The 27,019-nt window shown below is 42.6% G+C and overlaps 1 long non-coding RNA gene across 2 annotated transcripts; it reads right to left on the bottom strand.

Moving 5' to 3' along the window:
- Positions 1 to 3,448: 3,448 nt before the first annotated feature.
- LOC112922890 (uncharacterized) lies at positions 3,449 to 26,034 on the bottom strand. Of its 2 annotated transcripts, none has more exons than XR_011998053.1 (4): positions 25,962 to 26,034; positions 17,693 to 17,862; positions 4,836 to 4,993; positions 3,449 to 4,055 (listed from the first exon to the last, which is right to left on the bottom strand). It is a non-coding gene; the product is annotated as an uncharacterized lncRNA (long non-coding RNA). The 2 variants fall into 2 exon arrangements; XR_011998052.1 differs by lacking the exon at positions 25,962 to 26,034 and adding an exon at positions 21,590 to 21,771.
- Positions 26,035 to 27,019: the final 985 nt, after the last annotated feature.

Genomic DNA, 27,019 nt, shown 5'->3' with positions numbered 1-27,019 from the left:
TATTATGTCGTTTCTACTTTTGTTCATTAATGACATGTCCTTGTGCAGTACAAAGACTAAAACTAAGGCCTAAAATGATGTGTTCCTTGCTTGACTTCTGAGGAAAACTGAGACCTAATCACAAATTTACCTCCCTGCTCTGCTCCTGTGGGTAAGGTCTTCCAGCCAGCAACTTCTCAACACAGAGACCACACATAGTGCAGACTTTAGTTCCCTGTCAGCTCATGGAATTATTATTATTCAAATAAATCAATTACATACTCCCATGGAAATCAAGGGCATCTCACCTTCTTCATACTACTGTGCGTGTCTTCCACAGCCTGCCTGGTTGTTCCCTCTGCTCCTGAGTGAATTCTCATGTGGCCATGTGTGATGTACAGTGTCTTCCTTTCCTGGACTGTGAGTATATGTGACTCACAAACTTCTGTTGACCTCATCTGTGCAGTGTTGGCTTCATGTGTTTAGTCATCCACATAACTTTAGGGTGGCAATCCCTCCTTCACCAATGGGGTGAAAGAGATGATTAAAACAACTGCCTCTAGAAGAGCTCAAGGCTTTCTCCCTCAAACCAAGAGAAATGCACTTGAGTGTGAGACAAGGACATAATTTGGCCAACGGCATTCCCTGTGCATCCTTTCTTTCATTGGGAAATAATGCTAATGATTGGAACTGAAACTCCTGTGGGAGAGGCAAAAGCTAAAAGCTGTCACTCTTCACAGAAAACCTCATTTGTAATAGGGCAATGAGAAAGCCCAGGATTATCTTCTGCTTGGCTGCTCTTAGAAGACCACATGGGAACCAGGACTCACAGTGGCCCATCCTACCTCTCAAAGAAACCACATTGGGCTTTGAAGTCAGAAATCAGCCCTGTAATCAGAAAAGTAACTTTATTTAGAATGTTAACTGTACATGTCCTCCTCTCAGGGAAGGATTAAAAGATTCAACGTCTAGGCCATCTTTCTGTTGATCATGAGTGGCACATGCCATTCACAACCACACCAAATGAGTGGCCGTCAAACTCTATGGTTGACTAGGTTTTCTATCCCATTACTTTCACTACTTTTCCCCATCGAGGCCAATCCCGCCTTCTTTTATGTCCTGACTATCAAGATGCATAGAAGGTGTCAGTATCCTTTTTGCTCCTTTGAATATTATTTTAATTTTAATCAGGGGTTTGTTTCTAAGATATTTACTTTATAGCTCACTTACTTGATCTTGTAGTGGCTCAAAAATGGAAGTTGGAGTTTGTAAGATTGTGCTTGAATCCTGGCTTGGTGAGGCTGTGAAACTGTGAGTGGGCTCTGGATGTGGGTTTCCTCTAATGTTAAAAGGAGATAATACACCTTCATGGGTGGGTTGCTGTTAATATTTAAGGAGGTCATATATGTCAATCCCTGGCACAGTGCTTGGTACATAACAGATCCTCAGCTCGTGTTAGTTTCTACTCCTCTCCATCCCTTTAATTTGTAAATCTGTTTCTTACTCATCAAAGGTTATTGAGTATAAACAGAGGCAAGAAGACTGTACCTATATGGAGTTTAAGACCCAAAAACGTGGATGAAAGTGTATTGGGGAGGAGGTCTAAGAAGAATGTATACTACTGCCACCCAGAAGTATCAGTAAAGTTAATTCAGCATAAAAGAATGGTCAGTGAGTAAGGCCAGTCCTGTGTGGGTATGAATGCCTTTTATAGGCAGAGGAATAAAAGTAGGCTTGCTCTAAATCTCTTCAGCTAGACTTGGTAGCAGTCATAGGGACTCTGGTTATAGCCTTCTTACAGACTCCCAAAGCCCCTCCACAACCTCATTGCCATCCTTAAACTTCTCATACTCACTCTCCTTTGTTTCTTTGACACACTTTCTCTCAGCTTTTTATCAAGTTATAAAGGATTTGGAAAACTCAGTGACACTGGAGTTGGTGATTAGTAATACCATAACACCTGAACATGTAATCCCCTTCAAATGAGATTGCCATTTAGTAAGGGACTGTATCTTATCCAAGCAAGTGGCTTTCTAATATAAAGTTTAAGAGTAAAGAGCTCAGCATATGGTTCAGAACTTAGACTCTGCAATTAATCATGCTCACATTTGAATCTTGGATCCATTAGTTAGTAGCTATGAGATATGAGGCAATTTACTTATCCCCTCTAAGCCTCAGTTTCATTATCTATAAAATAGGGATGATTATACTTACCTTATAGGATTATCACAAAAATTTAAAGAAATAATCCCTGTGAAGCATTTAAGCCTCAGGCTGGCACTTAATAAATGTTAGTTGCTATTGTCATTATTGTTTTTATTATGTGGAATCCCATTTCATTGGCAATGATCAGTTCTATTTCTATGTAAGGCCAACCCAGTAACCAGGAAAGGTGGGGAATTCATTTAATCTGAATTACTTGTGGAAAGTGGCATATTCAGGTCATTTGCATCCCTGCCTGCCCTGGGTTGAATTCATGACTCTTACAACAGAGTCAGAACATTTCTTGTTTTTCTGGACAGAGTAAAGAAGCTGCATGTTTCACTGCTGATGACTTCAATTCTAAGATAAAATATCTTACCTGTTTAGCATATTGTTAAATTCGGCTGGTTCCCTATCTTCTAAAATGCACATGTTGGGTTTGATGGATTTAGACTCACTTTTTCTCTCTCTCTCTTTTTTTTTTTTTAGGTTTTGCTGAGTCATTAAGCCTTTTCATCTCCTCTTACATGGATAAATATTGACAAAAATATAATCATTGAGTGGCCCATTTGAATAAAATGAAACCATCCAAGGAAGATATAATGAAGCTTAGGGTTTGGTGGTTCTTAGTTTCCAGGTTACTTTTTCAAGTATAGCTAGTCGGAGGTTGGGGATGCTAGATTTGCCCTTTGTGAATGAACAGACAAACGACTTGGTCTTTCATTTGGCCAGGCCTTGATCTCTTGAGCTAAAGAAAAGAGTGTAAGTAATTCCTCCTTTGGAGCAAGAGCTTCCAGAGACAGCTGTTTTCCAGCTTATGGGGAAGAAGAATTTCTGGCTGCTAATCTAGCTTCAGCTGAAGGCTTTGCAGACTCCCTGCTCTTCCCCAGTTGGCACTAATGCATTCCTGATTGTCTGCAGTCACTGGACTGTTCTCTTCATTAAGAGAATAGGGATAAGGATCAATTTTCAAAACCACAGACATCTATATGTTTGCAGAATTTGGTGATTTTAGACATTTGTACCTAAAGCCTCAAAGGTAGCAGATTATGATTCAAGGTATGGAGTAAACTTTCCTTCTAAAAGAGCTGTCTTAAAGAATAAACAAGGCCTTAAATGAGAGAGAATACCAGTTTCAAAGCTTACATTTAGACTAACTCTACTGAAGCATTTTGACAATTCCAGTCTCTTCATCTCTAACATGAGTGCTATCATTTAAGCCAGACTCACAGACCAGTTGTGAGAATGGTATGATTTCATCCTATTATGTTTTTATTTTTGGAGACAGAAAAAAATTCTGAGCGAAATGAAAATTCCAGAGAAATGAAAGCTTAACATTCACAGAAAAACATGTGCACAAATATTCATAGTAGCTTTATTTGTAATAGCCAAACACTAAAACCAACCCAGATATCCTTTAATAGGTGAATGGATAAACAAACTGTGGCGCATTCACACCATATAATACTTCTCAGCAATAGAAAAGAATTGCTATATATAACAACTTGGATGGAACTCAAGTGAATTATGCTGAGTTTTAAAAGCCAATCTGAGAAGGTCACATACTGTATGATTCTTCCATTTATATGACAGCCTTGAAATGACAAAATCTTAGAGATGGAGAACAGATTAGTAGTTGCCAGGGGATAGAGATGAGGACTGTGGTCATAAAAGGGCAGTACAAGGGATCCTTATGGTGATGGATCTCTTCTGTCTCCTGACAGTGGAGGTGATTATGTGAATCTGTATATGCAATATAAAACTGCATAGAGTTAAATGCATGTTTGGGTGCTTGAGTGACTCAGTTGGTTAAAGCCTCCAACTCTTGATCTCTACTCAGGTCATGAGCTGAGGGTCGTAAGTCCAAGTTCTACCTAAAAAATAAATAAATAAAAATAAATAAATAATTAAATACACGTGAAACTCATGAAATATGTTAAGATTGGTGGATTATACTAATGTCAATTGTCTGAGATATTATACTATAGTTGCATAAGGTATTATTGGGGGAAACTGGGTAAGTAGTAGATAGTATCTATGTTATTTCTTTCAACTGCATATGAATCTACAATTATCTCAAACTAAAAAAAATTAAAATTTAAAATATATAGATGGAAAAAAATCTCTTTTCCATGACTGGCCCAGTAAGATATTAATCTCTCCTTTTTAGGTCAGTTGAATTTTTTGGTACTTTCTGTACTTTATCCATCATTGCTATGTGTTTGGAGCAGAGTGAGTTTTCAAAAATGAATTCACACTGCTATATTAGCCTAGCAGACCTAGCTTTAATGAACTAGAGAACCATTAAAAACAGTCCTAAGGCTATAGTCAGTCAGTTCTGGGCAGCAATTCCATTCAGACAGTTCTCCCATGGGGTTAACATCTTCATGCTAATTCGAAGTGTTCACAATTTACTAACTTCTTTACAACAGTTTTATTAAGTTACACGAGTAGTTCATGTTCTCTATAGAAAAGATTGAAATTCAAATAAGCAAACAAAAAAGATCAAAGAACCCAACTAACTTCTAATCTGATTTTAGAGCATAAACTAGTTACCTGAGAAAAAATTCCAGGACCACTTGCTCTTAATTGAGACTTTTAGCGAAAGTTTATCAAGCTAGAACATGGATTTTCTTAAACAGAACTCAACTTACAGCCAGCGATGATTCGACTCTTTCCTCTTACTTTCTATTTCCCACCTCTCAATAGAGGTGGCTAACAGATTTTCACAGATCCAAAGGAAAATTTGTGCAGACTGGTAGAGTCCAATGTAAGCGATAGGACAAAACTTCATAACATGGAGTATAATCTTCTGGAGAAATACAAAATAAATCAGGTAGTTTAACTGAGATATTCAGAAAAGTACTGCTTTAATGTTCTGGGCCTCAGTTTTCTCGATGGTGAAGGACAGCTGTTAGACTTAATGAACATAATCATATGATAGTAGTTCTATGAGGGAGTGGCATGTTGATATCCATAAAAAGAGATAGAAGACTATTAAAGATTCAAACGAGGTAATAATTCTTTAATAAGTTCTTCTAAGGCTGTAACATTTAGCCATTAGAAAAGAATTTGATGAGCAACTGTCAAGTTTCCAAAATAGTTACTAGTATTTGTATCAGAAGCAATCAAGCACATGTCCAAACCCCGCTGTTGTTACCAGAACACGCAGGGATGGAAATGGCTCACAGGGAAATGGCTCACAATCTTGGCTTAAGAACAACTCATCATCCTATGATAATGAAGTGGGGTTAATGCTGATGCTAGACATATGTGGAAATGCAAGCAGGTGTTTCGGGAGAGGCTTATCTGTGGGGAAATGCTGGTGTCCGCAAACAGTGAAGAGATGATGGGGCTGCCTGTTATCTGACTGGCTTGTGGAGATGCTCTACTTGGTTCTGAGGCCACAATTGCCCAAAGGCTATTCCTGGCAAATGCTGACTCTCTAATAAGCATCTAGGTCTTGCGGTTCGAACCTCCCTAACTTCTGTGCTGGCTAAGCAGACAGACATCTGGGACTCTGTTTACCCCCCATTAACTTAAGGTGGAAATAGATAGGCCTGACAGTAGGCTCAGGGCTCCCTTTCTTCTGGGTCCTGCCCTTTGCCCACCAGGCCCTCAAAAAGGAGAAGTACTTCTCAAGCATGTGGCACCAAGCCCCTCATCCACCCCAATCTTATCTCCAGTTGCCTAGGAGGAAAGAAAACTGGAGAGAACCAGAAGAGGGGGTTTAACTTCATTTTGCTCCTCCTGAAATACCTATACCCTTAGTACCGAAGACCCCTTATACCCTCTTAAACAGTGAGTGTAAGGGATGGTGTCTGGGTGGCTCAGTCGGGTTGTGATCCCAAGGTCCTGGGATCCAGCCCTGAGTTGGGAGGGAGCCTGCTTCTCCCTCTCCCTCTGCCCTGCATTCTGCTCATTCTCTCTCTCTCTCTCTCTCTAATGAATAAATACAATCTTTAAAAAAAAAAAAGTGAGTGTAGGGGGAAGGGAAGTTATAAATGTGCCCTAGAGGTTGAAGTATTTGATCAAAAGTATAGGAGGAGGGAGCCATTCTCTTCCTGTCCCCTTGTCTATATGTCACCAGCCTGGAGCAGGACACTGGTGAGAGTCTCACGTACTTTGGGTCTCTCCTGGGTGGGTCTAATGTGTCAATGGCTTGTGTTAAACCTTGGCTCACTTTCTTTTATTGTTTGGATTTGTCTGACTTGAGAAGGAGTTGCTTCATAGAACCTGATCTTCTATAGCTACTTTAGACCTTTACCTGCTGGGAAGATCTGCATTTCTCCAGTTTTTTAGTTTCATCAGTGGATGAGTACAAACTGAAGTAAAAAGTCAAGGGTCTGTACACGTTACTCATATCAACTTTGCCAGTACTGTGCTATTTCTCATTTGACTTCTTAAGTCTATTTATAAATTGGTTACAACTGACAAATGAGGAATGAGTGACTGGTCCCTCTCCACTTCTAACAGCAAAGTGAAACAGGGGTGTCATTGAACCTAAATGGGATCAACAGCTCTTGAAAGAGAAGGAAGGAGCCAGCTCTGTTAATTGGAAAGAAAAATCTGACTGGGGCATGGGAAGAACATAGATATGCTAATGTGGTAGCAAACTTCAAGAACTACGTGTAGATGGAATGCCACGTTTGGGCATATTTGGGAAAATGTTGGGTGGGCCACCCAAAATCTATTTAGATGAATTTAAGGAACTTCCTGAGAGAAAACAAACTCATTCTAGAAAAAGGACTCAGTTTCAATACGCTGAATTAGAATGTTACTAATTCTTAAATATTAATGGGAAGGGCGATTCTGAGTATAGTAGAGTGTTCATCTTTTGGATTTGTCTCCCGAGCCAGATCTCCACTAAAAATATGTCTCGGTCTGCTGTATTGCCTGCGTGGTATTTTTTTTTTAAACAGTTAAATATGAACAATGTGATATATCTGTGTGAATTGATTTCAGCCTAAATCCAAGGGTTAGTATGTTTTTTGTTTAGCATTTGAAATTTCTTTATCTTTAATCCAAATTCCAAAAGTGATTAAGAAAGCATTTCAAATATCCTTATCAAAGTACAGCCAAGCACACCTCTTGAATACTACTAATTTCACCATTGAAAATTTATTTCCAATATCCTTTATGCTGATTAATCAAGTCACATTGCTCTGATGTCCCTTAAGAGAATCTCACACTGAATGGAAAGAGAGACATTTCCACCTACTCCCCAGTAGCAGCCTGGAGGTCACGTTCCCCTTGAATTGACACTGGCAGAAGGCCTGTTGGATGAGTGGTATGACCAAAGCAGTGAGAGTGTCCAGCTGAGGCAGTGACATCCAGAAGAGGGAATAGAAACAGCAGAGACAAGGAGAAGCCTTGCTGAGTCCAGTGGGTTCAAGAGAGTCTGATGAACAGGGCAACTCCCAGGGGAAGGAGCAAGAAGAAAGGAACAAAAATATGAGAAGTCACTAATGAGTAATCTCGGAGAATTCCCAGAAATACTTGGTGGATATTTTGTTGGGAGTTGAGGGTCAGAACCCTCAAACATAGATTGCATAGATATAATTGCATCGGAGTAGGAGGTTAGACGTGAAAATACTTAATTGGCATAGAAATACCAAAAAAATATCCAAAACACTTCCAGTTACACACTTGGGCCAACCAAAAACAGTTGTCTCAAGTCCTTATAAAGAAAGAACGAAAGCTGCCTGATAAAAACAGGTTGTCATCGATGTGTCTAGTTCCCAGGAAGGCGTGTAGCTAATCCAACTGAAAAGGTGTGCAGCTGTGACTCCAGGTATCCCGTGAATGACTCGAGGCCTAGCTTCGGGTACCCACCTAAGGTTAAAGCAGTGATTTTTATTTGGGAGGCAGGTTGGGATGGAAGGGGCAAGTATTTGGGTCACCTGGAGAATCTTCAAAACACAAATTCTTCAGGCCTCACTCTGAATACTGAATCAGGATTTCTGGTGGTGGGATTGAGAATGAGTATGGGAACCCAGATAATTCTAATGTGTGTAGCCTACTCTCCTTCCCTACTCTTGTGGAAGACCAGTTTTATGTATGATGTACCATTATCCAAGGAGAGGGAGTTGCAAGAGGAGAAGAGAGAGAATAGATTCACAAGGAAACAGTCAAATAATATCAACAAAGGGAGAAAGTTTATATGTATTTTACAAACATAATCTCCAAAAAAAATATCTTCCTATACAAATATATATGCCAGAAGCAGTTTTCTTTTTCCCTTCTCTCTCTCTCTCTCTCTCTCTTTTGGATGCAATATATTGGATTAGTTATATCTATTTGCTTGTCTATGTTTTTTTCATTAGTCCTAAAATCAAAATAAGTATATTATCTCAAATTTACAGACAAGGAAACCAAGAAGTATAGAAGGGTGAGTAAGGTGTTCTTGTTCACACAGCCAGCCAAGTGGTGGGATTGGGCTTTGAACATAACTTTACCTAATGTTTAAGACTCTATAATATAAATGTGAGAATAAAATGAGCAACATAGGGAAATATATTTTTATATTTATGAGAAACACACAGAGAGAGGCAAAGACATTGGTAGAGGGAGAAACAGGCTCCCTGGAGGGAGCCTGATACAGGACCTGATCCCAGGACCCCGGGATCATGACCTGAGCCGAAGGCAGACGCTCAACCACTGAGCCACCCAGGTATCTCAGAAAATATTTCTTTAAATATTAAAGTAAATGTTAGATATTAAAAAGAATATCCAGAGAAGGCAGTAATATCCAGAGAAGGTAAAAGTGAGAGCCAATAGCCCCCGAGTGTCTCCAGAATGAGGAGGTAAATGGAAGGCCAGGGAATTTCAGGGGAGAGATGGGGAATATTGAGATGGGGAATATTTGCTCATGTTGATGGATGGTAGGGGAGAGGAGGAGCAGACAGCAAATTCAGAGACTGGGATTCCAGAGGCAGTGGGAGGGAAGAAGGGCAAAGACACAGATGGCCTTAAAGGGAACAAGAGGAGTGGCATTCCATTTTTTTGGAATAAAGAGGCAAGAAAAACTGTGGGTGTAGATGGGCCTGAAGCTGAGAGGGGATGCAGAGAGTCTGAGGCATGCCTGGGGGCCCCTGTTTTCTCTACACATGAGCAGGGCTGACAGCGGGCAGGGCAAAGGGAGGCTCTGAGAGGTGAAGCAATGTCCTCCAACTGCTCCCGGGCCTAGCGGCTAATCTGCACTGCAAACAGGTCTGTCCTAGTCCCGATCCCGGGTTTTCTCTGACTCTGGCAGTGGCCTCCGGTCTTATCTCAATGCAACATTGTCTGACCAAACCCTGCTATCACACCTTTCTAGGCAAGTACCTTCCTTGAACAGTGATTTTTGTCACAATTAATTTGGTGGAGGCTGGAGACAAAACTGCTTTTTACATTAAACTGCATGGTTCACGGGTCTCTACCCTGTATCTCTGCCTCCAAACCAGGCTTCCCCAGGTCCCTGGTTAGTTAGATCTGTGATCCTTGTCACTTGATGTGAACTTGAATTGTAAAGGAATCCCTCACTTTCTTGGTAACCATGTACAATCGCTGTACATTTTTGGTCTGCCCCTCTCTTCAATTGTCCTTCTAAAGGGAAGTCTTTCTCTCCCTCTCCTTCTGTCTCGATCTCTCTCTTATCTGGGATTTTTGGCTGCTCTTTGATTCTGAGAGAGCACAATAGGAAAAACAAATTTTCCGTTCCTACCAGCCTAAGCTTTCTCTAAACAAGCCACAGGGCACAGCCTTGCTTCCTCGGGCCAGCGTGTATTCATAGCCCCAGAGAAGCCACCGGACTTTGAATGCTGAGTCCCTGCTGCCCACCCAGCGTCTCTCCCTCCATGCCATCTATATGAAATAACAGTGCTTCCCCTGCTCCTCATAGAAACTCCACCCAGACACCCTAAAGAGAGAGCCCACAGATGTTCAGGAAAATGCACAATAATCCTTGGCTGATTAATTTAATATCCTTTGGAGACATTCTACAGATCACTGGGCTGCTGTTTTATTCTGGAAGCCATAACCTCCACAATTGTCACTCCTGTAATGTTTCATTTTGATTCATCTCTGGGCAAGGCAGATGATACCCAAACGTATGAACAAAGGGGCTGAAACATATATCATTGCCTCCCTGATAAGAATATCAGTGCCTAGGAAAGAAGCCTTTGGCAGCAAAGTTGAAATGACACATGAAAGGACAAATGATGTGGGGATTTGTAAACCATTTTACATCTTGCCAAATGACTTTGTGTATTTGTGATTTTTTTTAAAGATTGCAACTTTTTAAATTTCTATTTTATACATATTCTGTTATTTACCTAGAAAACAAACCTTCTTACTTTAGTTTTTTGTACAATAAACAAAACAAGCGAAGATACCTATCTAAAATCTGACAAAAGGACACCGATTGTGTCGATTGGTTTTATTGCCATAGTAAGTGTGTCTCTAGCAGGGGTTGGCAAATGTCTTCAATACAAAGCCAAAGAATAAATATTTTAAGCTTTTCAGGCTATATAGTTTCTATTGCAATTAGTCATCTCTGCTGTTGTGATACAAGTGCAGCCACAGACAACATATAAATGAATGAGCATGGCTGTGTTCCAATAAAACTTTATTTATACAAATAGGCAATGGGCCAGATTTAACCTACAGGCTGTAGTTTGCTGATTCCTAGAATGTAAGCTATATAAGGACAAATGAGCCCTCTAACATATAAAGTTTGTTAATGACTGATGGGAAAAAATAGCTACTATTACTGAGAACTAATTGAGAACTAATTAGGTGCTAGGCATTGTGTTCAGGATATATAAATATAAATGTTATTTAATGAGGTGGATATTACTACCCCATTTCATAGATTGAAAAACTAAAGCCAGAAAGCTCAAGTCACTCAGCCAAGACCACACAGATAAGTAGTAGAATTGTAGGGTCTGCCTTTCCGTTGGTGAGGGTACTGCGTACTGGGAATAGTGAGCATTTTAGAGCACTGAGCTGGGGTTCATGTCACAGCACTTATGAGATACTAGGGCTCTGGACCCCGGGAATTGTACCCTTAATTTTATATAAAATCCGAGATACTAAGCAATTTTGGGACAAGAAGTATAACCAGTGTTCTTTACGTTTTCCAAGCTGCCCAGTCAGGTGGACATGAGCATGAGGGTCCAGGCTCAAATCTCAGTCCCGTTCTTCACTAGGTGTGACTGGGCAAGTTGATGGAGATCTCTGCACTTCAGTGTCCTTGTCTGCCAAACAGGAGTAGTGGTATTCCTACCCGGGAGGTTTGCTGTGTGGATTAAAAGAATCAATATGTGTGAATGCTTAAAATGGTGCATGATGAGCTTTGCTATTTTAACACCAAATATAGGTCATCGCCAAAAAAAAAAAAAAAAGAAAAAAAAGCTGCTTCTACCTGTGGCTGGCTGACAAGACTTGTGATCAGTGAGCAGGCAAAGGAGAGAAGGAAGAAAAAAAATGATAGGAAAGATGAAGAAGGAAGGTAAACGTAGTAGGAATATACACGATTGGCATGAGTATTGTTTAGAGTGGAGCTTTTGAAAGTGGCATTTCATGCCTGTGATCATAACACATGTGGATGGAAGGAAGAAATGAGTATGCCCATAACCCATGACCCCACTTGCCCCTGGGCAATATTTGGCATATGCCCCCCCAGGATTTTATATCCGTCGCTCCTACCTGTTCCAGAGATGCTTCTTATGTTTTCTGGCCTTTTCCTCTAATGTTGAAAGAATAATCATTTGAGCTCCACTCAAAGTGTATGAAGAAGGGCGTCCCCTTCTTGGGTATTTCCGCCGGGGGGAAGGCTGAGTGTGTCACCCACTCATCCTAGTGGCCCCCCACCCTGAGCCGCCAGCTGCTCTGTGCTCCTCTCAACATCTCTCGTGAGTGCTCTACTAGGCCTCAGCTGCTCACTTACGCCTGCTTTGCTGCCGTGTGGGGACCGCCCCTCCTGTGATTTCCCCGTGGCCCAGCTACAAGGCAGTTGTGTTTAACAGACCTTATATGCCTGGAGGATCACACGAGGAAGGGACACTTCCAACAGGGTACCCTGTGTTGCCAGCTCCAGCATCCCTTAGCCACGTATCCTGCTGGGCGTCTCCTGCCAGACCCTGACTTGCTGCCACTTCCAAGAGGAAGGTGTTAGTAGACTGTGGGCTGGTGAGGACTGGCCAGACGCTGAGCTCCGGGAGCCAGGAACTGTGTTTCCGTGGCCTAATCCTATCTCCCCTTTACCGGGCACAGTGCTCAGAGTGGGGGCCTCAGGCACCCTTGCTATTTAGACACATGCAGGAGCTCTTTAGAGGCTTATATTGCCCTCAGTGAAGGCCGACTTTGGTAGTATCAAAAAGAATATTTCTTGCAATTGGATTTGGATTTTTCTGCTGGTTCAGAGCTTCCCCAAGGACAGAGCCCTAGGCACCTGCATCCCTCTGCCACCTAATCCCTGACTAACACACATTTCAGCTTCTATCCTGGAATTCACAAACTGCTGAGATTCTCAGAATAACATCTTTTGATGTCCAAAATGTGTTGGCTATATTATTTTAAACAGTCAAGATCATGGTATACCTATTGTTCTGTATCCTATTTGCACTCCTCCTCTGCTCTCAAAGGGATTTGTCGACATGATTTTGAATGATCGTGTGACGTCCCATAGAATGTGGTAGACATACACAACTTGCTTGATCATTCTTCTCTCATTGTGCATTTGGCTCTTATAAATGATATTGCAGTGAACGTTCTTAGATTTAAATCTTTATCCACGGTTTATACTATTTCCTTAACATAGATTTCTGGGAATGAAATGATGGGATCAAAATATACGAATACTTTTTACAGCCTTTGTATCTCTTGCCAAAATGCTGTCCAGAAAGATTGTTCCAATTTACATTCTCACCATAAGGTATAAAAGTGCTTATTTCATCAAATCCTCTTTAGTATTACCATCATTTAAAAAACCCTACTAACCTGATAGGTGAAAAATAGATGGTTAGTGTTATTTTACGTGATGCTTCTTTGATTACTGGAAGGTTGAAAGACATTTTTGGAAGCCAGTTAGCAGTCAGAGTTTTCAGTGGTAATAGATGAATAGATATTACAACTACAACTATTAATATGGGTAAGCTTTTTGTACATAATTTCTTTAGGACCAATACCCCTGCTGCTGAACAGAAGGCTATGAGGGTTTATGCAGCCCAGTCTCTGCCATATGTTTGGTGTTTATTATTAAGCCCAACTACTGAGCAAAGAAAGGCATAATTAGCCTTTTTGGGAATTATTTTAAGCCTTCAGCAGTAAAAATCCTGAAGTTGATTTATTTCCCAGAATCTATTTGTATTTGATGCCTTTTTAAGTCGAGTCAGACTAAATGACCAGGCATGGTTTCAACCTTCTGTGAAGGAGTTTCTCGAGTTCTAGGAGATGTTCAAAAATAATCTCCTTAGTGCCTTTGCACATCTCTGAGATACCATCTGAAGACAAAAGATTGAGTCATTTGAAAGGAGAGAGAGCCACTGGGGCGCTAGCAGAGACAGCACGAGCTGAATTTATCTCAAATTACCGGTGGCTGGGGTTGAGGCGGTGAGCCCTGGCTTGAGAGAGCCATGAGCTCAGCCGAGGGGAACTTGGCCTTTGCTTCTAAGGTGGGAATTAGGGGAAGGCACTCTCTGTAATAAAGACACATGTTCTTTCATGGGACTGGCTTAATCAAGAAAGCTGCTTCTGCCAGTGATTATCTGAGGCCAGACTTGAATCTGTGCTTCCAAAACAAAAGCAAGTTGTCTGATTCTAAAGCCATCCTACACATTATTGTGCTTCCAAAGACTTCATTGTTTTGCAATGATAGGAACGGATTTTTACCCTCAGAGCCCTTGGAAACACATTGTAATTCCCATCCTTACTTTCCACCCAAATTGTCGCCTAGCTGATTTTGCTCATTTGAGCCATTATTCATCGATGGCACATTTGGAAACAAAATCCTGAGGTTGTCACGGGTCTGCACATATTTACAAAGTTCTCAAATGCCAAAATGACAAACACTGTGCAGATGTTCCACAGGACAGTAACCCAGCCTGCCTTTGGCAGTTTCACACGCAAATGACTAAACACGTCAGCTCTGGAAATAGATGCTACAGCGTGAGTTCACGGACTTTTCTTTTCATGAAAAACTTAGGGGCCAAGATTAATTAAAACCAGGAGCCTGTTACTTTTAAAGATAACATGATGATAACAATTCCAAATGTGCTTCAATCTTGCAATTGCAGCATGCCGGGGAAGTCAGAAAGTTCGAACACAAAAACTGTTGATGGAAGCCTATAGCCAGAGGCCATGCTGATTTGCACACCCAAGCAAATATTTATTGGGCAGATGTAGCATGTAGCATTTTTTGAATGAACAATTGAGTAAATGTACAAACACATGGATGATTGGAAGAGCTTGTCCAGCTTATCACACCGCATATAATAATAAAACGCCAACCTCGACATTTGGGGGGTTTAGGTGCCTAGCCCTGTGTAGAGTGCTCCCCATACCTCGACTCATGCATCCTTTATGATGACACTGTGAAAGCAGTTACTTCCATTTCTGTCTCAGAAATGCAGACTGAGGCTTAGGGAGGAAGATGTGAAATGTCAGGATCAGGATTTGAACCCAATACTTGGGCTCTGCTGGATTCCAAGGCCTGTGTTTTAAACCCACATCTGAGATTGTTGCTTACTCAATAAGAGGTAGTGTTCAACAAAGGTCAGCGTCTTTTCCTGGTCTCAATTATAATTTCTCCAGCCACCGAACCTGATGTACTAGATTGGGAAGGCTCCCGAGACACCATCATTTGGCCCAAGCTCCCTCATTTTGTAGGTGGAGAATCCGAGGTCCTGCCCCACGTCCATGGTCATTTAGCTGACCTGTGCAAGGAAGATGTATGTCTGGAGCAGCTCAGCTGACACTTGATCTGACATTTTCCCCATCGCATCACTTTGAAGATAAGGTCAAAATGGGAACCATGTAAAGTAAAAGAATGAATTTAGATCCTTGCATATCTTCGTTAAAAAGTCACTTAAACCAACACCACAGTAGAATCATCCTTGGGCATACAACTCCCACAGTAAAAATAAACATTAAGAGGACAGATGTATGAAAAGTACTTCCACTTAAAAACAGCATTAAAATGGCGAGAATATGACGAACTCACTAATTGTGTGGTATTTTAGCAAATATTTGAATATTGGCCTTTTTAAAAAATCAGTGTGTGCTGCTCATGGGTTCTTGACAGTGTGAGAAACTGATGATACGTCACTGGTTAAAGCTAACGGCAGTGGGGAGGTTAAGTATGGAAAATATCAGCCACCAGTTCCTGCTGAGTTATCAGTCTGGACTGCGTGAAGGTGTCTCCTTTCCCGTCCTACCTCCACGGCTCGCACTGAGCCCCTTATCATCCTTCCATGGGACTAATACACCTGCTCCCCATCCCCAAGCTGCTTCCCTCTGGCCCTGCCCCTCACGGTCCTAAATGGTACGTTTGCCTACAGCACACACTGGGCATGTCTGTTCTTCTACAGAAAGTCTTCGTCAGCTCCCCACTGGTCAAAGCTCCGTTGGATGGCCTCCCAGCCTCCTCTCTTTCCTCTAAGCTCCAGAAACACTTAGAATTGGTATAGCTTCCTCGTCAAGAAGTGGCCATGCGTGACACTCTTGGGAAGATGAGTCTCTGTACTCCAGAATTACGAATCCTGTCCAAGGGCCGACCAGAAGCTCCAGGCGTCTCCCCAGCTCTGTGATGCTATGGTGAGGACAGAGTACATAACTCCCAGCCACCAGAATGCTTATGGAAAAGGCACGCCAGCTGTAAGGAAAACTAGGAACGTTTCTCAAGAAGGACTAAAACACAGAGCATATCCTTAATGCCGAGCCAAGTTCCTGTGCCGCCGTTGTCTGTCTGTCTGCATCTTCCACTGGTACGAGCAACATGGCAAAGGACACAAGGCAGGTTCTTGAGGAACAGTGGAGTCAACTGTGGTGGTTATTAATTTTGCCTGTTTAGAAAGCTCTCCCACCTAGGGTTGCCAGACTAAATACAGGATGAACTGTTATTTGCTAAGTCTGGCAACCGTACTCCCCACCCACCCCATTTTTTGGTTAATAGATGCCATCTCCCCGGCCACAGAAGTAAATATGTGCCAATTCCCATTCCAGCGGAGGCTGGCCCAAGTCATGTGCACATAAACCAATTAGGGACAGAGGCATTTCTTGGGGTGGAAATATGTCCTTTGGCTATGATTGCTAACCTGGGGTTTCCATGCCACCCCCCACCCCATTACAAAATAATGAGTCTAAAAAGGCAAAGAGAAGCAGACTTGAGCAGTGAACCAAATGGACACAGAACACTGGTAACTCTGAGTCCTTAGTTACTTTCTAAGACCCTGGTTCCTGCAGTTTTATCTTCATCGCTGCACGCCCCCCATTCCAGGCATAGAAATGGGTAAATACTTTTTTTTACCCCATTAACCTAACCTGATTTGGGTTTCTATTACTGTCCTGAAAGAGCCCCTGACTCATATAGAGGGAATTCTGTTTCTGGGCTTTATCATTCCCATAAGTAACACATGCAAGATCTAGAAGGGCATGCAGGATACAGGGGCGCGATGCCATGAGCAGAGTTTGCCTAATGAAAGTGCTAATTCACCTTGTAAGTGGACCTAATAATATGCACCTGTAAGATTTTGGAAGCATTTGTGGCAAAAACTGAATCCCAGACTCCTTTGGGTTTTGGGATCATCTTCTTTCCCTTTTTTTACCTCATAAAATCAAAGACCTCATTTTACAGATGAAAAATCTTCAGCTAAGTGAGATGGAACAACTTATCTTAGACCAAATGATGAAAACCCAGGTTTAAAATAAATCATTGTGTATTGAGGTTTTGGCCGTCAATTTTAATATGAGCCTAAGATAGTAAAAAATAAGAAAAGCCACTTGTACATCTAAAACTCTAATGTAGGGGATCCCTGGGTGGCGCAGCGGTTTAGCGCCTGCCTTTGGCCCAGGGCGCGATCCTGGAGACCCGGGACCGAATCCCACGTCGGGCTCCCGGTGCATGGAGCCTGCTTCTCCCTCTACCTGTGTCTCTGCCTCTCTCTCTCTCTCTCTGTGTGTGACTATCATAAATAAATAAAAAATTCATTAGGAATTTTAAAAAAATTAAAAAAAAATAAAACTCTAATGTAGGAGCACCTGGGTGGCTCAGTGGTTGAGCACCTGCCTTTGGCTCAGGTCATGATCCTGGGGTCCTGGGATCGAGTCCCGCATCGGGCTCCCTGCATGGAGCCTGCTTCTCCCTCTGCCTGTGTCTCTGCCTGCCTCTCTGTGTCTCTCATGAATAAATAAATAAAATCTTTAAAAAATTAAAATAAATTTTAAAAAATTAAATAAATCCCTTATGTAGTCAACAAGAAAATGTAAATGCCTATACTTTTATGATTATTGACTGCAGCTAATCACATACGGGAAGGATTGATTGTCGGTTACTGAGTCTTCGGGCAGTTGTGTCTGCGATCACCCTCTTTCTTCTGCTATTAGATCCTACTGCTCTGGCAGCTGGGCTGGGCGTGCGACGTAGGTCTCCTCAGTCCTAACGCAGAACTCCATCCTCCGGGTCTGGGGATGGGTCATTGCCTGAAAAAGAAGTGACCAGTGACTAAAGAGCAGGATAATTAGACTCTTACCCCGAGCTTTGTTTTTTATTAGATCTGATGGGGAACACATCCCCTCTCTCTGGTTGTTGAACTGGGAGAATGTGTCTGGAATGCTCTGCACCCATTTCTCCTACCATATGGAGAAAATATGTTTGCATTTGGAGAAAAGAACCAATACAAAGAAAGAAGCAGAAACAAGTCGTAGAATTGGGGTTTATGACTTTCAAATCCCCAGATCCACCCATTTCTGAGGACCAACCCATCCCTGCCCTTTCTTGCTTTATGAGAACCAAAAAAACTGTCTTGTCTTACCAACGTTATTTTGACAGAAATTGCTGACACTTGAAACTAAAAGGGTAGTTTTATATCATGTGTGACACAATTTTCCTTTGTTGGCATTGATTGCTTAAAGTTGCCTGCTTGTAATTTTCTAAGGTAATAACAATCTGGTAGGAAGTAATGGAAAATCTAAGGGTGGGTTTAAATTCCACATGCATTTAGGGGCAAAACTTATACTAACCCTGTGTAATATTAAAAAAGAAATTTTAGCTTTAGATTTTAAGGTAAAAAAATCCTTTAAGATAGAAGAAAATATTAGAAATTCTAGAATCTGTCTTAGGGTAGGGGAGGCTTTTACAAGCCAATCTACCACCTTGTAACTGGGACGCTTAAGTGACTCAGTGGTTGAGCATCTGCCTTTGGCTCAGGGCGTGATCCCGGGGGCCCAGGATTGAGTCCCTCATGGGGTCTCCCCTCAGGGAGCCTGCTTTTCCTCTGCCTGTGTCTCTGCCTCTCTCTCTGTGTGTGTCTCTCATGAATAAATAAATAAAATCTTTAAAAAATAAAAATACAATAAAACCTCATAACCATAAAGGAAAATATCGACAGATCTGACTGGGGAAATATTTAAATCATTGGAATATAAAAGTTGCTACCCACAAAAATAAAAGACAAATGACCTAATGGAGACTATGTTTGCAAAATACATAATATATAATGAGTTACTGTCCATAGTACATAAAAAGTTCCTACAAGTCAGTAAGTGAACATAACCCAAGAGGAGAATAGACAACAGTTATAAAAAGACATTCCCAGAAGAAAGTAGAGTAATGGCTGATTTCAACCTACCCGTGCAAGGAATACGGACAGGACATGTAAAATAAAACTGAAGAAAAATCAGAGATTACAGTGTTTCTGGGCACCTGGGTGGCTCAGTCAGTTGGGCATCTGACTCTTGGTTTCAGCTCAGGTCGTGAGCTCAGGGTCTTGAGATCAAGCCCTGCATCTGCTTAAGACTCTCTCTCCTTCTCCCTCTGCCTCTCACCACCCTCTCAAATAAGTAAATAAATTTTCAAGAAAGAGAACAAAAAGAAAAAGAAAGAAAGAAAGAAAGAAAGAAAGAAAGAAAGAAAGAAAGAAAGAAAGAAAGAAAGAAAGAAAGAAAAAGAAAGATAGGTCACAGCATTTCCTTTAAGAAAAACCCCGTACCCCTGCTCTCTTGCTGGTGTGCAGATTCATTTTTATTTTTCCATTTCGGGTCCAAGTAGAATCCACTGAGGAGGTCCCCTTTGTACCATCAGTATACTTTGTGCCTGCAGCACTCAGGACCCTTCAGCCACTGCATTCAGTGTTTGCGTGCAGGTTTGCTTTCCCTCTCTGACCAAGGGCTGCATCTGTCACTTTGTCTTAGTGACTAAGCCTTTTAATCTCTTTGAATTCCTGATACCTCCCCTAATATGCATCCATAGACTAGACTCTCCACAAATGTAAATGAATAAATATAATTTTGCAAATTAATAAATAACAAATAAATGTTGGGTTTCATGGCCACTGTTAGATTCAATACCACGTTCGATAGGAAAGTGCCTAACTTTCGATTTCATTTTGACTGTAGATATTAACACATCTTATTTTACTCATACAAGAAAGGGGAAAAAAGTAACAGGGAAAATTCTCTATTTGATCAATTCTAATTTCCCAATTTGGAGCATCATTGCTGTGCATTTGTCAACTGGATTTTTATTCCTGAGGGTGGGCCTGTACGTTTCGGTCAACAAATGATTCAACTGTCATTTGAGGAAGACCTAGCCATCCTGGTGTTGAATGAAAACATTCTCTTATCATTTCAGAAGATCGAGGAAGGACCAGCAAGAAGAGTGTCAGTGGCTTAGGAGGTCATCCAGCATCTCTAACACTCTTGATGCCTGGGGGATACTGTGTGGAGAAAACACAGCCCTCAGCAGTTATGAGTCAAAAACCAATTCAGGGAGTCAGACTCAGAATGTGAAGTTTAGAAATACCTTAGCCAAATTTTCCACTCATATTTTTTGTATATGCACAAGTGCTATATGATAAAACCAATGCCTCTGTCTAAAAAGACTGTCTTGATGTAAAATAAACGTAAAATAAAAATTCTAAGTAATAAAAAAGCAAAAACTCTCATTTTATTTCATCATAGTTGCATAGTTGAACCAGCAGTGTTGGGTTTTCTTTCCTTTTGTAGTGGTTTATACCACAATGGTACATTTGCAGTCACTGACATTAGATTTGAGGAGGTATGGTAGGAATAATGCCTAACATACATCTAGGCCTGTTTTTCCAAGTCACTTATCCGAGACACTTTATGTCTACTATCTCATTTAATTGTTATACCAACTCTAAAGGCAGACTATGATTATCTTGATTTTATAGCTAATGAAATTGAGACTTAGATTAATTACCAGCAGAACTAGAATGCTTGCAAGAATTGGAGGCTGTGCTGCTAATCACCATGTGCAGGAAGAAGCAGCAGAGATTTCTTAGGACACATACATTTTTGCAGAGCCTTGGATTGGGGGAAGATTTTCTTGCAAACACAAGGATATATTTTAGTGTCTCTCTTGTTAAGATTATGATGAAATCCAATTAAATAAGTATGAGTGTGTACTCATGTTTCTAAATAATAAATATGAATGTGTCTTGTAAACATGACATGTCAAATGTAAATATTTGTTGTAGACGGAAGACATGTTTGCAGACCTGTGTATGCGCCAACCAGCACAAGTGTGACAGCCCCCCCCCCATGTGACAGATCCAGTCAAGTCTTGTCCCTATGAAGGTGACAGAGCACAGCTCACTCTCCTTCCATCACGGAGCGCCTAGACACCAGCTGCTCTCTGACATTTCAATGGCAATTCTACTGTATTTTAAGATTGACACTTACAGTAAGAGTTCCCAGAATTGGTTCAGTAGTAAATAAGTCAACCTGGAGGAGCCTCCTAATAATAAGTAGAAAGTCAAGTTAAAAAATGCTGCAAATGAGAATCGGTTATTGACCTTGTGTAAATATAAACCATCTGGAATGAATCAGCAACCTTAGCTAGAAGTGAATTAACTCTTAAGACTTCTCTCCAACCGTCTAGGAGACAGTCTGTTTTAAACCCTGACTTGACCTTATTAGAAAATCATTTGGAAAACTGCTTTAGTAGCTACAGAAAATCTTCCCAGCTGGTACAAGTCAATACAGAAATGATTTTTAAGACTTCTCATAGGTGTCAGGAAAAGCTGTTTGCTTAAACTCTGACTCACATAGTTTTCTATTTATGAACATCTTCATCGCATGAACTGATAATAGAATGACAGCTTTGTCTGAATGTTAATTAGCTTGGGGATGAACACACGTCTATGTAAAGGTATTACCCATCGCGGTTAAAAAGCATATTGCTTACTTCCCATTGCATCCAGGCTGCATCCCCTCCAACCATTTTGAGGTTAAAAATACAAGTTTGTATTTTTTTTTCTCTTCACATAATTTTCCTGCTGGTGGGTCGCCAGTGTCAGGAGCAACCGTCCTCGAGCTCTGAAGGTACAGTAAGATTAGTGGTTGTAACTCGGAGGCAGGGTTTTAGTACTTTCTATTTCAAATTCTGTCAACACTTAACCATTTGTGTCACCTAGAGGTGGAGATTTATCATTCCTGCCGTTCCGGGGAGAAATGTGAGGTCTTGGCCATGGGCCTTTGGAAACAAGGGGCAGTGCATTTTTTGCATCAGGGGGCACGGAGGGGCATTGCTCCGGGTACTTTCCTGTGCATTTGAACTTTGCCAACAGTACACTAGAGGTGGGTTTGAGGTGGTGTTTCTGTTTCCTGGCACTTATCCCCTGCTCCCCCAACCCTCCTGCCTTACTCGGTTCTCTTGTTTCTATCAAGGAGGAATTTTTCTCAACTCCTTTTTGTAAATACAAATCTGGGCTCCTTACCAGGGTGTCAAACAGCCAGAGAATTTAATCTAGAACAGGTTTAGGTATAAGCCTATTAAGCGGTCTTCTGTGTCCTTTGAAATTCTGATTAGCCTGGGAGCTGGCCTTGTTGAAAGCCACAGTCTTGCATGGAAGGAATTATGCTCCTAGCTACAGTTGGCCAGTAGGATGGTGTTTTTGTTGTTGGTTTTGGAGTGTTTTGTTTTGTTTTGTTGAGCCCTACCCAGGATCCTTTCTCTTCACTCACTATTCTTCCCTATTTAAGAGTTTTTAACCTTGTGTGAGAAAGGCTCAGTGAGTAAACATGAGAGTAAATCTATCAGTTCTGTATCAGACCACAAAGTCTTCTCACTGGATTACTGTGTGTCATAATACTTCAGAGTTAGGAACTATGTCTTGTTGATGGCCAAATCCCTACTTCCTAGAACTGCAGCCGGCACATTGCGGGCATTTAATAAATTTCCGCTGAACGAATGAAAGACTCAATGATGGTTTGGCTAAACTTGAGACCACCGTTGCAAGCTGAAGATGATCACTTATTTTCTTTATTTATGATCAAGTTTGAACAGCAGAGGCTAACCTAAATGTCTTTCAAACCACCAAAGTGCTAGAAAGCTATTTCATTATTGTAAGCAGACAGGTCCATCTTTGTGGGAATATCATCTCCAGGTTTGGTGAGGCTGAACTACATGATAAAGGCAAATGGTCCACCTCTGAATCCATCTTCCTGGTACTTCTACATGGACCAAAGGATTTTTGCATTGTCGCAGGGCTCTACTATTTCATTAATTCAAAGGAGGAGACACCAAGAATCCTTTGTTTTCTATGGATGATCCCCATTACCACGTCTGCTGCTCCCAGTTAGACTCCTAATGTTCCTGCTGCACTCTTTCCACTACGGCTTCAGAATCCAACGGTTAGGAATTGAGCAGCATTTGCTTCTGTGCTGGCTCACACAGGTCTTCCAAACAACAAAGAGGCTCCAGACTAAGGGAGTAAACTAGAACTCGTGTCGACAAAGGCAATTTGGAAGGAAGGGTGACAAGCTGGATCCTTTCCACTTTTTATTATAATCTTCCCTCATTTTTAGTTTCCTCTCCATCTTTTACTTGTTTCCATTTATTCCTTTTCTTGCTTTTGCCGTTTTTATCATTGCTTCTTCTTTCTTCTTCTTCTTCTTCTTCTTCTTCTTCTTCTTCTTCTTCTTCTTCTTCTTCTTCTTCTGCTTCTTCTTCTTCCTCTGTCATTCTAAAGAACTTTATTAACTTTGTCTGGATAATTCTTCAGCCAGTGCTGTTTATCTTTCTTTTTCTATAAAGACCTTAAAAAATTATTTCTTTTCCTGAAGATCATGTTCAAATCATTTTTGATCAAATCATTTTTTAGACATTTATCCTTTCCTTCTGCCTCTTTAAAAATCGATCAAATATATATCTAACAACCTATCAGAGCTTCTGATTGGCATGAAATAGTGAATATTAATGTTGATACTCTATCCAAAGTCAAGAAACTTGAAAGTTGGTCTTTTAGGTAACTTATGAAGCCTGAATCTAGGTGATCTTGCTGACTACTCAGGCAATGACAAAGTGTTTTTAGTTAAATTTATCTTTTACCTTGTACAGAATGAACACAAAGAAAAGGAACCAATGGCTTATAAAACAAGATGGTCAGGACTGAATAATTAAAGAAAATAAAACATAGATTTATATTACTATATTGAAATTATTTAGCAAAATTAACTCATTTTATTGCAAATGTGATGCTGCCTGGTAGTCTTACATCTTCGTTGCTAACACAGGGATGATGGCATTTTCCCTCAGGGAATCAAAAATGAACAAACAAAAATACACTAATAATTTGTCCTATAGGAAAAAAAATTATCCTCTAGGAGTGTTATTAGTAACTTTTAGAAGCTTGTAGACACTGAGTTAGTAACAACTTGAGGACTTGAGGACTTTTTCCTTTTATAATCTTAAGTTGATGTGTTGCAATGTTTGTTATAGTTCCAAAATCATTGGAGGGCTTTCCTGAATTCAGTTACAGGGCTAGAATGTATTTCTGAGCAATTAAAAACATTCATTTATATAAAATATAATAAACTTTTAGATGCAAACAATGTTTATTAAATACAGGAGGAGAATGTTCTTTTCGTGTCTTTTACGTTTTGCTGGCTACATCCCTGAGAGGCTAAGTGACCTTATAGAATACCTTACATTTTCCACCAAATTTAGCAATTACTAGATGAATAATTCTTATCTATCTTGCACAAATGCGGAAGGAAATTATGTTCATTAAGTAATTCCAAACAGAACTATATTAATTGAATAGATCTGTTGTTGCAGCTTATTTAAATCCAAAAGATAGTGGTAGGCAAGGCACTGGATATAACCCAACAAGTTCTATTCATCCGTTACATTAGTTTGACTCTTTAAGACTGGGAGAAAAAGACAGACACCAATTACTCTCAGTAATGAGGATTCATGGTACAGATACAAGGAAATAACTAGCTTTTTAGGCAGCCTGATACTCCTGGCTCCAGACCTTCTGAAAGGGAAAGAGACACCACACAAAAGGAGACCCTCCATTTGGAATACGGCCTAGCCATGTGACCTACATCATAATTTGCATCTTCATTCCCCTAAAGTAAAGGTGCTTTGTTCCCCTCCCACGTGGAATATCCCTTTGGACCAACTTTCAGGTCAAGCTGTCTCAGAGACAGAATGGCAGAGGGTAGAATGGCAGAGAGCTGGTTTCACCCAACATAGAAGATGCTAGATAGGGGAGCTTAATGCAGACGAATATTTCTTGATTCTGTATTTTTTTTTCCTTAGCAAGAAAGAGTGCTAACAAATGATCACTTGGAAACTTCATGGCTTATTCAATACAAGCGTGGGCTGCAAGGAGGCTAGATAATTTCCCTCAATTATCTGGATGAATCAGGCAAAGTTGTTGGTACTTGACCTCCAAAATGAAGATAATTAGAGCTTAACGGACTGCTTCAGAAGGACAAAAAGTCTTGGATTTTTATTTTCAAAATGATTACCAATAGACTTATGTATCATGTGTGAATTGTAAATGCAGCCTGAAGTAAGGCTCACTTAGTAAACACCAAAACAGCTTATAGGAATGTACTTTCCATCTCAGTCGCCCTCTGGTTTCTTGCCCGTAAAATGGGGGACAACAGCAGTAGCTACTGGGGAGGTGGTTGTGAGGAGTGAATGAGTTCACACACGTAACGCTCTCAGGACAGTTCCCGGTGTGCTCAGCACTTCCTGTATGCCAGGCATTACACGGTCACTATAATCGCAAAAATGAAACAAGCAGCATCGTAGGCCAACAGAGGAAAGCAAAGATCTCCGAAGAAGGTAGGAATCCTCGATCTGCTTTGTTAAGATTCAGTTTTTTTAAAGACAGACCGGGCAGGCATGCTAAAGCCCTGCCCCCGCCGTGTGTGGCTCTATACGCGGCAGCTGCCTTAGGTGGGCGCCCACTAGGGGGGCAGGATGTCAGGGGCGCCCGGGGCGCAGGGGGAAGCACCGCTCTTGCTCTCAGCCCAGCTCAGGTCTGCAAAACTGCTGCTCCCCTCCCCTCCTCCTTCCGCCCCTCCCCCGGCGGGTGTGCACACACACTCTTTCTGTCTCAAATAAATAGTTTTTTTTAAAAAACCCAACAAACCAAAATGCAGGGTCTCAGGCCCCGGCGCGACCTCGCCGTCAGGGCGGCGGGCCCGCGGGACACCCTGTAAGCCCTGGGGTCCTGGTGCGCGCTGGTCTGAGTCCCACCCGCCAGCATCGTCTCCGCAGAGGCTCGGTCTCCAGGTTGCACCGCGAGGCCTATTACCTTAGACGCGGAGGGCGCTCACGTCCCGCAGCGTGAGGGCGGGGGACAGAGAAGCCCGGCTGCGGGGGGGGGGCGCAGCGTCCAGGGCCTGCCCGGCTGCCCAGGCCCGCGGCCCCCGGTCCCGGCCTCTCCGGCCCGAAGCTCTTCCTTCCGTCCCCGGGTCAGGGCGGTCAGGGCCCCCAGGCTTCTCGGGGCACGCGCAGGGGTGCGCGCTGCCGCCGTGAGCCCAGCCGTCTGCTGCTGCTCGGTCCCCTGCCTGGTCGCGGCGCCCGCCTCCCCCTGCAGGTGCGCCTCCCCCTGCAGGTGCGGGGTGACCTCCGCCAGCAGCTCCCCGCCTCCCCCTGCAGGTGCGGGTGACCTCCGCCTCGGGCCCCGCCTCCCCCTGCAGGTGCGGGTGAGTTCCGCCTCGGGCCCCCGCCTCCCTCTGCAGGTGCAGGTGACCTCCGCCTCGGGCCCCGCCTCCCCCTGCAGGTGCGGGTGACCTCCGCCAGCAGCTCCCTGCCTCTCCCTGCAGGTGCGGGGTGACCTCCGCCTCGGGCCCTGCCTCTCCCTGCAGGTGCGGGTGACCTCCGCCTCGGGCCCCGCCTCCCCCTGCAGGTGCGGGTGACCTCCGCCTCGGGCCCCGCCTCCCCCTGCAGGTGCGGGGTGACCTCCGCCTCGGGCCCTGCCTCCCCCTGCAGGTGCGGGTGACTTCCGCCTCGGGCCCCGCCTCCCTCTGCAGGTGCAGGTGACCTCCGCCTCGGGCCCCGCCTCCCCCTGCAGGTGCGGGTGACCTCCGCCTCGGGCCCCGCCTCCCCCTGCAGGTGCGGGTGACTTCCGCCTCGGGCCCCGCCTCCCTCTGCAGGTGCAGGTGACCTCCGCCTCGGGCCCCGCCTCCCCCTGCAGGTGCGGGTGACTTCCGCCTCGGGCCCCCGCCTCCCTCTGCAGGTGCAGGTGACCTCCGCCTCGGGCCCTGCCTCCCCCTGCAGGTGCGGGGTGACCTTCGCCAGCAGCTCCCCGCCTCCCCCTGCAGGTGCGGGGTGACCTCCGCCTTGGGCCCCGCCTCCCCCTGCAGGTGT

The sequence above is a fragment of the Vulpes vulpes genome, chromosome 16 (assembly GCF_048418805.1).
Source record: "Vulpes vulpes isolate BD-2025 chromosome 16, VulVul3, whole genome shotgun sequence".
NCBI classification, from domain to species: Eukaryota; Metazoa; Chordata; class Mammalia; order Carnivora; family Canidae; genus Vulpes; species Vulpes vulpes.
The sequence above is the reverse complement of the archived record's forward strand: the minus strand, read 5'-3'. Positions and strand labels throughout refer to the sequence as shown.